This window comes from Physeter macrocephalus, chromosome 18, assembly GCF_002837175.3.
Source record: "Physeter macrocephalus isolate SW-GA chromosome 18, ASM283717v5, whole genome shotgun sequence".
NCBI lineage: Eukaryota > Metazoa > Chordata > Mammalia > Artiodactyla > Physeteridae > Physeter > Physeter macrocephalus.
In genome coordinates, this window is record NC_041231.1 from 106,896,800 (window position 1) to 106,909,433 (window position 12,634).

Consider the following 12,634-nt stretch of genomic DNA (forward strand, 5'->3'; position numbering starts at 1 on the left):
GGATGTATTGTGTCTTTAGAGAGGAATCTTAAGTGTTTCATAAAAAGCTCAGTTTCCCCAAATCTTAACATGGTCTGACAAGGTTCAGCACCACTGGCCTTTCCAACGGCCTCTGTAAACCATTTCATCTCTTATTTCTAAGCTTTCTCAGCTGGAGATGGGGTCATAAGTTAACCTCATTAAATCAGGGACTATCTGTAGGCGGAAGAATGGCCCCCAAAGACGTCCGTGTCCTAATTCCCCCAGCCTTTGAAGATTTTTACCTGACATGGCAAAGGGGACTTTGCAGGCATACTTCAGATAAGGTCCTTGAGATGGGGGTCACCTGGGATCATCTGGGTGAGCCCAGTGCAATCACAAGGGAAAAAAAAAGATGTGATGGGAGCAGAGGTCGGAACGGTGGACCTGAGAAGGACTCAACCATCATTGTTGGCACTGAAGATGGAGCCAGGGCTAGAGAAAGCAGGAGCCTTTAGATGCTGGACGATGAGGCAACGGGTTTTCCCCAGAGCCTCCAGAGGTGTGCCATCCTCCTGGCACCTTGATTTTAGTGAGTGAGACCCATTTGGGACTTCTGACCCGCCGAGCTGTAACCTAACAAACTCACGCTACCACGTTTATGGTAATTTGTCATGGCAGCAACTGGAAACTAATACACCAGCACCCTCAGTGTGAGGCTATAGTGCCTGGCATATAATACAGCTCAATGTTATCAAAGGAAAACGTGACCCCAGATAAAAGTAACGGCCAACATCTATGTAGCACATAGCAGGGACGTACATAAATTGAAATGTCATTCCATTCTGACCCATCCCCTTGTGATAGGTACTATCATCCTCATTTAAAGATGAGAGGACAAAGATAAAAGAAGTCAACTGACTAGCCCACGTTCACACAGCAAGTTGGGGTTGGAAGCCAGGCTGGGTAGCGGAGCAGGTGTGAGTGTGGGGTCTGGAACCCGATGATGAGGGTCTGTTCCCGGACAGGCAAGGTGTGCCTCGGTTTTCTCATCTGTAAAATGGGGTAAGAACAGTACCTGCCAGCGGGCATTGTAGGGGGTAAATGAATACAAATGACTATAATTGTTAGCTATGATCGTTGTAGCCAGTCTGACACAAAAGACAAAGTTTGTAAAGAAAAGTGTCACAAACACAAGATGGGGAGACACCTGAAAGCGTTGGTTGCGACACTTTCCAGCCGAAAAGGCATTTATGCTGCTTAGCGAGGAGGAGAGAGCAGATCTCCAGGTAACCAGTGAGCTTTGTTTGAAGGATTTGGGGTTTTGATGGACTCCCATTACTTCCAACACCTAAGAAACAAGGTGACAGCAGGGATGGAACCTAGCGTGCCCAGTCTCCATGGCCACTGGCTGGTCCATGTGAGGTCAGCTGAACTGAGAACAGGGTAGCACGGACCATTTTCAGAATATCAGCAGGAAGTTAAGGTGTGAATACTCTGACGGTGTTCATTCACTTGGTGGCCAGGGCATTTGTTGCCACCCGAACCGTTGCCACATCAAGCTTCCTGAGAGAAAAATCACTGGCCTCGTTTGTTCAGAACACGCATTGTGATCTTTTTCAAACATTTGCAATGCTGTAAGTGAAAAGACTGTACCTTTGTAATCTCATATCCAGCATCTGTTTGGTGGAATCTCTGGGAAAGGAAGCGCAAGGCGGATGGTAGTTTTGGAGAAAATGGAAGGAACCCAAAGAACTTTGACTTGGGTGAGGAAAGGCAGACGCCATGCTTTAAAAAGTAATTTAACAGTCAAGTACGACCTCTATTTTTAAATCTCAGACTTAAAACTAAAACTTCTATCTCCAAGCTTTTTTTTTTCTTTTTTATTGGAGTGTAATTGCTTACAATGTTGTGTTAGTTTTTGCTGTACAACGAAGTGAATCAACCGTATGTATACCTATATCCCCTCCCTCTTGGACCTCCCTCCCAGCCCCCCACCCACCCATCGAGGTCGTCACAGAGCACCAAGCTGATCTTCCTGTGCTGTACGGCCGGTTCCCACTAGCTATGTGTTTTACACGTGGTAGTGCATTTATGTCAAACCTAACCTCCCAATACATCCCACCCTCCCCTTCTCCCGCTGTGTCCACACGTCCATTCTCTACGTCTGCATCTCTATTCCTGCCCTGGAAATATGCTCATCTGTACTATTTTTCTAGATTCCACATATACGCATTAATATACGATATTTGTTTTTCTCTTTCTGACTTACTTCACCCTAGAGATGTGGCTGTGTTTTTAAAGCATATCCCAGTAACTGTACTTGCTTTGTGCAAAGAATCGTATGAGGTTTGGAAGCGAGAAGTCATTGTTAGGAGCTATGGTGTGTAGAGAACATTTAAACCACACCACCATTATTCTAATATTTGTAATGTCACTGTTTTCTTTCAATCCTTGGACGTGTTCTGATCATATTAGGATTTAGACATAGCAGGTCTCCTGGGGCCACGGCAGAAGGGTGGGCAGTAAAATGTGGCGAACTTCCAGGATTGAAAATACCTTTCTCAAGAACGATCCCAGCAGCTCAAGCTGGGACTTCTAGAATCGTCCTACCTGCTCTTTCCCAAAACGTAATGAACTTTTCATAGATGCTTCCAGCCCACAGAGTTATAAGGTGGGTGAGGTCTGAGGCTCTAATGTGTAACGTGGTGACTACAGTTGCTAACACCATATGGTATAGCTGACACTTGCTAAGAGAGCAGAACTTAAGTGTTCTCACCAAAAAAAAAAAAAAAAAAAAAGCTAATATGTGACATGAGGTGACGGGTGTGTTAATGAATTCCTCCCTAGATGGGGGAATCCCTTCATAATGTATATTTCCATAAATCATTGCATTGTGTACTGTAAACATCTTACAATTTTTTGGTCAATTGTACTTCAATAAAACTGAAAAAGAAAAGAATCCATGGACTATTTTGCCTCCCAGATAAGGAATATTCTTCTTTTTCCTTCATTCCCCATGGAGCCTGATGGCACAGATCCCCTTTTAGGTGAAATGCAGGTGTTTCATGCTTCCTCACGCTCTCAGCGGGTGTAGCATCGCCCGCATCTCCACTGTCTTTCACCACCCAACCCCTCCGCCACTTCTGTGCCTCAAGGACTTTGCTCTGTCCAAGGGCCCCTCATCCACAGTCTGGGACCTCACCACATTCTCCTCCTCAGTTTTATGGATAATCTGTTTATCCTTCCTGCAAAAATACTAGTGTAGAAAAATCTACACTTGACCCCATTGTTCCTTCCAATGATGTCTCACATCTCCAATTCTCGCTTTTTTAAAAATAAAACTTTTCTAAAATAATCTATGCCTGTGTCATGACAAGAAAAGCATGCTTGATAAACTGTGTCCTATAGCACACCTGACATGCTTTGGTTTATAATTACTTGCTTTTCTCTCTCCTCTTGTGTGAGTTTGGGGGTGCCTCTTGCCTGCTCGGATGACTGTTGGAGCTTCTTGAGGACAGGAATTAGAGGGTCTCTGTTGTTGCCCCACATTCTAATGCTACGTGCAAATAAACAAGCCAAACACGAGGTTGATGATACACGCGGGGGGCACGCGACCTGCTGCATTCGCACCTGTGCAGCCCGCCCGCAGCACAGTGGGTGCACCTGGCCCCTACGTGGTCAAAAAGTGAGTTCCTAGCAAGGGTCCCTCGTTACCATGTGGGCTCAAACTGAGTCTGTGGGGTGTAGCTGTGTGGTGAGCTTTGGGTTTTAAGCTGATCTGCTCACAATGCCAAAACAATCATTCTATTTAATGAAAAGATTCAGCTAAGTAAATAAAGTAGCACTGAATTTAATAAATATCCATGAGCCTATACTGGTATAAACAAATGATTGAATAAAGAAATAAACGGGTATAAAAGAGACAAATCTTCTATGCAGAAAATTCCATATAATTTAAGGATACGTTCTGTCCTCAGGGAAGCTGAGCAGAACCCCTCACCCCGAAGCGTGTGAAGTGCACAGCGGTTTCCTTCCAACGAGCACCGTGTGGAAAGCAGGTGGGACAGCGTGGCTTTGAAGCAGAGGAGCCTGGCAGACACGACCCCAGCCAGGGGTCAAGGTCAATGTCAACAGTGACAACTCATCCTGACAGCGTGTGCCCGTGATGTGAAGTGACGAGAATGGCATTCTGCCTGTGGTCTTCCTCCCCCAAACCAGAATCCAAGCTAATCATGAGGGAAAAAACCCAGACAATGCCCGACTGAGAGACACTCTACAGAATTCCTGCCCAGCCCTCCTCAAGGCCATCCAAGTCATCCAAAACCAGGAAAGTCTGAGAAACCGTCACAGCCCAGAGGAGCCGAAGTTATCACATGAGAACTCAGTGTGATGAGGTGCCCTGGATGGGATCCTGGGACAGAAAGAGGACATTAGGGGAAAAGTAAGAAAGTCTGAATAAAGTATAAAGTTTAGGTAATAACAATGTTATCATATTGCGTCATTAATTGTAACAAATGTACCAAACTGGCGTAAGGTTAAAAATAGGGGGAAATGGATGTGGGACATACAGGAACACTCTGTACTATCTTTACAATTTTTTTTTTTTTTTTTTTTTTTTGCGGTACGCGGGCCTCTCACTGTCGCGGCCTCTCCCGTTGCGGAGCACAGGCTCCGGACGCGCAGGCCCAGCGGCCACGGCTCACGGGCCCAGCCCCTCTGCGGTATGTGGGATCCTCCCGGACCGGGGCACGAGCCCGCGTCCCCTGCATCGGCAGGCAGACTCCCGACCACTGCGCCACCAGGGAAGCCCGAAAAGTACTTTCTTTTAAAAAAAAATTCAGTTGAGCATCTAATGTCCAAAGCTGGTTTTGTTTGACTTATTGAGTTGATCAGACATTTCAATGTCTTGGTTGCATTGAGATCACAACAACTTTTTCGATTTCAGAGCTAATATCAAATATAAATTTGACCCAGTCCCAGTCTGCAAGAAGCCACAGTCTAACTCCAGAAGCGGAGAAGGAGCCCAGGAGTCAGTGGCGCCAGCCCTGCGCTCGTGGGGCTGATCTGTTGTCACTGCTAGTCGTGGACAGACGGTGGCTGAAAGCCCTCCAGACCAGATCTCCTAATAGCTCCAGTAGCTTCAATGGGCTCAGGCAGACTCTCTTGCTGATAAGTGAATTCACCTTCTTTCTTTTTTTGAAAAAAAAAGTGTGGTAAGAAGGCAAGATGGAAAAAGAGCCACTCTCTCCGTAGCTGCGTCTCAGCTCGGGGCGGGCATTCAGGGACAGTGGCACAGAGGGCCGGAGTCTCGCATCCCCTTGGCTTTCGCTGGTTTAGTTCTTTCATTTTCACACTGTTTGCCTAAGTGTGGTTGACTCCATTGAAATGAATTCCCCATATATCTTGTGAAATTCTGTATGATTTTAGAAATTACACCAGAGCCGTGGTATAAGAAAACCTACTTTATATTTCTTCCTACTTTTGGCCAAAAAATTTTCAACCTACTTATTTATTTCTTTGAACAGATATTACATTCACACGTTCAAAATTCAAAAATTCAAAAATTACAGAGGGTGTGCATTCGTTTCCTGGGGCTGCTGTAACAAAGCACCTCCAACTGGGTGGCTTAGAACAATAGAGATTTATTGTCTCACAGCCTGGGGGCGGGAGCTGAAATCAAGGTGATGAATGGGTTGTTCCTTCTCAGGTCTGGGAGGAGCCTCTGTTCCAGGCCTCCCTCCTGGCTTCTGGGGGTTTGCTGGCAATCTCTGGGGTTCCTTGGCTTGTAGACACGTCCTCCCAATGTCTACCTTCATTTTCTCTCGACTGTCTCCGTGTGTGTGTGTGTGTGTGTGTGTGTGTGTGTGTGTGTCTTTTTCCTTCTAATAAGGACAACAGTCATATTGGATTACAGCCACCCAATCCAGTATGATTTCGTTTTAGCTTGATTACATCTTCAGTGTAAGAATCTATTTCCAAAAAAGGTCCCATTCATAGGATAAAAGTTCAACATAGGATAAAAGTTCAACAGTTTAACCAATAATAGCGTATATGATGAAAATTCTTCCAACCTAGTTCTCCAGTACACCTAATCCTTGTGCAGGCACGTAAATATTTCTTATATATCCTTCCAGAGCTATTTTATATTATTTCAAACAAACACAAACCCAGTAGGTGCCACAGACACTGGTTATCTCTGCCTTTATTCCTTGTCACTATATCATCTACATTTACTTCCTATTATTGGCAAGTCATAATGTATTACAGACACTACTTTTTTTCCACTTAATAATATGTAGTGGGGATTGTTTAATAGAGATTCCTCATATTTTACAGCTGTATAATATTCCATCACAGGGTTATAACAAAATTATTTAACCAGACCCTTATTGATGAAATTTGGGTTGTTTCTAATCTTCTGCTATTGCAGCCAGTGCCAATGAACAACCTTGTGTATATTTTATTTCTCCCCTGGATGAATATTTTTATAGAATAAATTCTTAGAAAAATAACTTCGGGTCAAAGAGCATTTGCATTTATAATTTTAATATCTGTTGCCAGATTCCCCATAGAAGCTGAAAACAGCGTGTGTTCCCATCAGCTTTTCGTAAGCGACCTTTTCCCTCCTTTTGCAACCATACCATGGTACCCGTTTTGTTTAAACAAACAAACTGGGGGTTGGATAATGAAATCTCAGTCTAGTTTAATTTGCATTTTACTCATTGCGAGTGAGGTCGAGCATCTTCTCATACATTTAAATGTCTGTGATCTTGTCTGTAAAGTGTCCTTTTCCCCATTTTCTACTGGATCTTGGTCTTTTTCTCGTGGACTTGTGGGAGCTATTTAGTTATTAGTTATATCCCCTTTTTGTGTATGAATTGCAACTATTTTTCCCATTCGTTGTCTTATGAAGGCTACTTTAACATGAAACTTGAATTTATTGTCAATTGATTGTCTTGGATCCATGTAAGTACTTTATTTCTTAAGTTAGAAGTAGTTGGGAAAAAAAAAGATATAAAGTCTCACATAAACCCAACATTATACAAAAAAAAAAAAAAAAAAAGTAGTTGTTTGTTTGTACTGTTTTGTCTCCTGGAATGGACTTGGGGGGACAACAGTATATTAAGATATAAATGTAAATATGATTTCTATTTTTTTGGTAACAAAAACGTAGGGTTTTCTTTTCCATTTTGTAGAAAGTGTATAGAGCACCCATAATCATATCTATCAATTATAAAAATAGAATAACAGTGATAAATCTAAATATTTGCCCTACATAAACCTATTTTTATTACTCTAACAAGATCTAAAGTTTACTAAATAGCCTTGGTAAAAACAGCAAATTATACATACTTCATGAATATAGTTTTCAGAGAATATTTTGGTCCAAAGGGCAAAAAAATGATCTTTTTATATTTATCATCTTTTAATTTTAGTAAGATTTAATAAAATTATACTAATATATATGTGTACACACACAAATACATATATATATCGCCCTTTCTGAGATTAAAGAAGCACCTGGCAGCTGGCTGTTCATTTCAAGGGACATTTCAAGGTCATCGCCGTCCGCACTGTTCTCTGATGTTAATAGGTGTCAGCCCGAGCCTTCACCCAGAGCTCTGCGAATGTGTCATTCAAGGATCTCAGCCAGAGCTGAAGGGCTTGAGCGGCTGGAAAGGGGAAGTCATGGAGGGGCTATTTGGCCACATCGGGCGTCTCACCTGCCCGCCCACCTTCTCCCTGGAATTCAGGGCTTCTGAGGAGCCCACATGACCTTCGCTTGGAGCCTTGGTGGCTCGGCACCCCGGCCCCTCAGGGAAGAGGCTGCAGAGTTAACATTTTGAAAGCGATTTTCTGCCGCTAAAAAAACGTGCGGTTTATCACAGCCTTAAGAAACATCGAGTGATGGGGATTATCCCCTTTCTCCTTTCCTGTGTGCCTTCAATTAGCCGAGTGAAAGCAAACCCAGGGCTTTAGAACCAAAAATAGCTGGAGAAAAGTGACGCAGATTCCACCAAGATGAAAGAGTGGAGCCCAGAAGCCTAATTAAAAGCAACTGAGAAACCAGCATTCGATACAGAGTTTACTCACCTGAACAAATAAACGGAGAGCTGCAGCAGGGCTCTAGGGGAGGGCTGTGGGAAAGGGGCCGCGGGGTCCCCGGCGGGTCACAGGAAGGCCCTGCCCGGGAGGACACAGGGCCTCACTCTTCTCCCCTCCCCGAGTCAGGGGGAGGTCAGCCGGCGAGGGGACGGGGGAGGGCTCGCGGGCCGCGGGGCAAGGACCACCTTCATCCTTCCCCAAACTGGGCTTTCTTTACCAGCTTGAAAAGTGCATAATTAGCTAAGCATCCTTTCTCCTAGATCGTCCAGCCTCTTTTTCTTCTCGCATCTCCTTCCCTCCCTGCTACTCCCCACGACACCTTCCTGAAATTCAGAGCATTTCTGTTTCTGTGCATTCAGCATATGGATTGTTTTTGATGGCAGGGAGTTTTCAAGGACTTACTGAAAGAATTAGCTCTCCTTCACCAAGAGGAAAATTCCCTCGGTTTTGAGATAAATCAAGGCCCAAGGTCAGTCAAGAAATAAATGATTCCCGCTTTCGTACACTGCGTACTTTTAACCTACAAATCAGTTCTCCGAGAAGAATGCTGGCAAATCAAAACAGCTCTGGTGAGCCCTCTCGAGGCCACTGCCATCTTGTCCAAGATTTTATTTGGAGGCAAGAGAAAGAACGTAGCCTACTTTTCTTGGCCCTTGACCGCTGGGGGAGATGTCCTGCCTTCCTTCCTTTCCAAGCTGGATATTCATTACCTTGGGGGGCGGGGGGCGGAAAGATGTATTTGGTGTTTCCTAACAAATGCAGTGGCTTTGTTACTGCAAATAACTGAAATGACAGACAGTTTCTGGAACAGTCCGTGGATGAGGCGGGGCCCAGATGCTCGCTCCTCTGGGGGTCTCGGCCAGCGTTTCTTCATGTCGCGCTGTGTCGGAGAGGCCCCACGACTCCGTGAGAACATCGACGCCAGGCATCGGCTACCGTTTCACAGCCCCGAACGGACTCTGCACAGCGGACGTTCCAGGAAGAGCGCTCGAGAGCGACGTCCCTGCTGCAGCCCCTCAAATACCTGGGGACACCACTCAGCCTCGGCTGGCCATTGGAAAGAGCCTTCTATTAAGTACTGAAGATACGGCCCTTCTCGCTAAGGGGTCACCCCCCCCTCAGGGCGCGGGTTTGTATAAACACAGGAGCGTCCCTCACTGTCCCCGGGGCTGTGCTTGCTGCCTTGTTTTCCTCTCTGCCTCTGTCTTTTCTGCCCGTTTCCCTGCCTGAGGCTCAGGGCCAGCGCCGAAAGGTCATCATCCTCTATCCAGTACGACATCGAGGCGACTTGCTCTGTCAAATGACATTTTGCATGTGTTGTTTATTCTGGGGACCTCAGGGGCAGAGATGTGATCAACCCTATTTCTCAGGACAGGCTGTACAAGGCTCCTCTCTTGCTTTGGTTTTTCCCTTTACCCCTGACTTCCCAGCTAGCCCCCCCATGCCTGCCCCCAGGCCCCGTACAGGGTGTTTTACACAGATCCCTAAATCATCATGCATCTCTTTATACACTATATTGAGTAGTTTCGTATGTATGTGCAACTTCCATAAACGGCGCTGCGTATACTTTGCGTTCTTTTTACTACTTGCCCCCAACGGCACTAGGCTTTCAGTCTCTCCATGTTGCTATACGTTCATCTCATTCCTTCCGGTTGCTTACAGGATGCTACAGAGGTCACGCTGGTCTCCACCACCACTCATCTGTGTGCACCCAGATAGAGAAGGTGAAGAAAACAGAGCTGTCCCAATAGGACGGTCACGTAACGTAGCAGATAACACAAGGGCAATCGCGATCCTTGCATAAGTTTCTGACCGTGATGGGAGGTGGGCTAAGGAGCTTTGGTCCCCTGGTCACGTGCCCACATGTCTCCCTGGGCTCTTCTTCGCAGCCCAAGCCACGGTCATGTCGATGCGTTAATGCGTGATTATAGGGGAGCATCTGGAGCTCCTGGTCCTCGGGGCTGGGTCTCCTCGTGCGCTGCCGCATCCCCAGCACCTGGCCCAGCACCTGGGGAATGAGAAAAGCTTGGTGAGTATTTGGTGGGTGGGTGTCCGCATCAATGGGCAAACTAATCATAACAGTTGCATAATAACTAAAGTCACGGGCCTGGAAGGCAGACAACCTCAGGCCTCCTTCTTGGCTGCACCTTTATGCACAGTGGAGTAAACCTCTAAGTCTATCATGTCTTCTGGCCAACGGGACACCAGAGATGTCAGGGTGATTACACACAACAAGGACATAGTAACCTGGAGGCTTTTTGCGCTTAGTAGGATCTCAATCAAAGGAGCTACGATTCAATCCAACACTGCGAGGGCTAAGTGTTATGCTAGGGTGATGGCAGCCTTTATGAGCAGCAGGGGTTACAGGCAATGGGAGGGTGGGGAAGAGATTAGAATGGCTCCCTCCTTGCCCTTGTGCATTTAATGCAAACAGTAGCTAAAAGCAGGGGGTAAAATTGCTCTTAATAATTGGCCACAAAGAGAATCCAGCTCAGGACACTGCCTTGCAAAATTAGTCCCTGGGCCCCATCTCTTCATGCAGCACCAGCCACTTCAGATAGACTGGGAAATGCAAAATAGACATTTAAAGACAACCATAAGTACCCACCCCGGAAACAGGAATCCAGAGGAAGGGGTGTATTTAGGCTCGCCAAGTACCAAATTGTTCAAACCCCAAATTTCTCCTTTTTGGTTGTTGGTGGGCTGTTTATATTACAGAAGTTACATGAAACTTGGAAGAAGTAAGAGAAAGAGATGGAATAAGTGGAAAAACAGAATGTGAGGTCCAGGAGTTTTGACTGGAACAGAGGTCAGCAAACCACGGCCCGGGGGCCAAGTCCAGCCATATCCTGTCAATAAAGTTTTATTTGAACACAGCTACGCCCACGTGTCTGGGGATTGTCGGTGGCTACTTTCAAACGGCAGAGTTGAGCGGTTGTGACAGAGGTCATCTGACCCCACAGAGCCTAGAAAAATCACACCCTGGCTCTTTAAGAAAATGTCTGCCTGGCCCAGAAGGAGGGGCACCAAAGAGCGGAACATCCGTGTTTATGTGATTTACCGGGAACCACCAGCTCAGGGGTCAGGTGCAAGAGTCAGGGAGGAAATAAACGCCAGGGGACACAAAATCTACCCCCCACCTCTGGGATCTTCCCAAGTCTGGAGGAGAAGGTTTTTTCAATCTTTTAATGACTCAGTCCACAGGCTCAGACCAGGTAACTGAATCCTGACAAATATTGATTCCCAAAGGCCCTGCTGAGACCCTCGAGGTCCTCAAAGCCTGACTTTCCATCTCCCGGTAAAAACAGACAAACAAAAAGGAACTGACTTTTAAAGAACTGGAGAGGCCTCTGTGTACCCCCAAATCACCTCTTATGTTACTGGTCTCTGTTCACAACTTGCTGGCGGGACCTGTAATTTATGAAGGGAAATTTACGCAGAGAAGCCGGGAGAAACCCGACCCTGGCACACAGAGCCCCTTCTCAGCCTCCAGACCTCTCAAATACTTTCTGGAAACTGTCAGCGGACACAGTCCGGAGGCCGTGACACTGGGAAACGCTTCCACGAGTGCCTGCCCCTCCCAAGCCTGGTTTGCAGGTTGCCACATCGACCGTCGCCACAGAAAGCCCTTTTACCCTGGTCCTGGGAGAAAGCAAGGAGCAGAACACCAGCAAAGGCGCCAAGAAAGAACCCAGACCCGAACAGCAGGGCACTTAACACAGAAGACCTGGTTGGATCTGTTCCCCCCTTTCTGAGAATGAAAGCTTGGGTAACAATCTTTCTCAGCTTTACGCTCCTGAATTTGAAAAGAGGGTGATGCAAACGCTAGGCTAACCAGGGTCGGGGGGTGGTGTGGAGGATGATTCTCAGTCTTCCTGGCTCTGCTGAGGGCTACAGTTTTTTATTGGGCCCCCAGAGTGGGGCCTTTGTTTTCAGATCTGGGCACTCCTCCTGGTATGGTACCCCTTTACTGGATGCCCTCTTTAGCTCTCCAGACCCCCTTCCTCCAGGAACTGGCAATGCATGCAGTGTCGCCCCCGTAAGCATCCCTCCCGGTGACCCTCGGCTGGGTCCCTCTCTCCTAAGTGGGGAGGAGTCGCTGACCACCTAACTCCACGGGGCTTCAATGGGCAGGTACTGCCATGATCACTTCTAGACTTGCTTCCGTAGGATAGATTTCAGGAGATGGAATTGGTAGACAGATAATTTGTCTTTCACATACTGACTCTCAAGAGCTCTTTATATATAAAGGATATTGGTACTTTATCTGGAATATATATGGCAAATATTGTCCTGCTTTGTTAAGTGACGTTTAATTTTGCTTACGGGGTTTATGGGATTTACGGAATTTATTGTATGTAGTCAGAACTGTTGATGTTTTACTTTATAATCTCTGCCTTTGGTGTTATTTTTATTCCTTTTTTAATTTTTTTTTTTTTTTTTTTTTCGGTACGCGGGCCTCTCACTGTCGTGGCCCCTCCCGTTGCGGGGCACAGGCTCCGGACGCGCAGGCACAGCGGCCACGGCTCACGGGCCCAGCCGCTCCGCGGCACGTGGGATCCTCCCA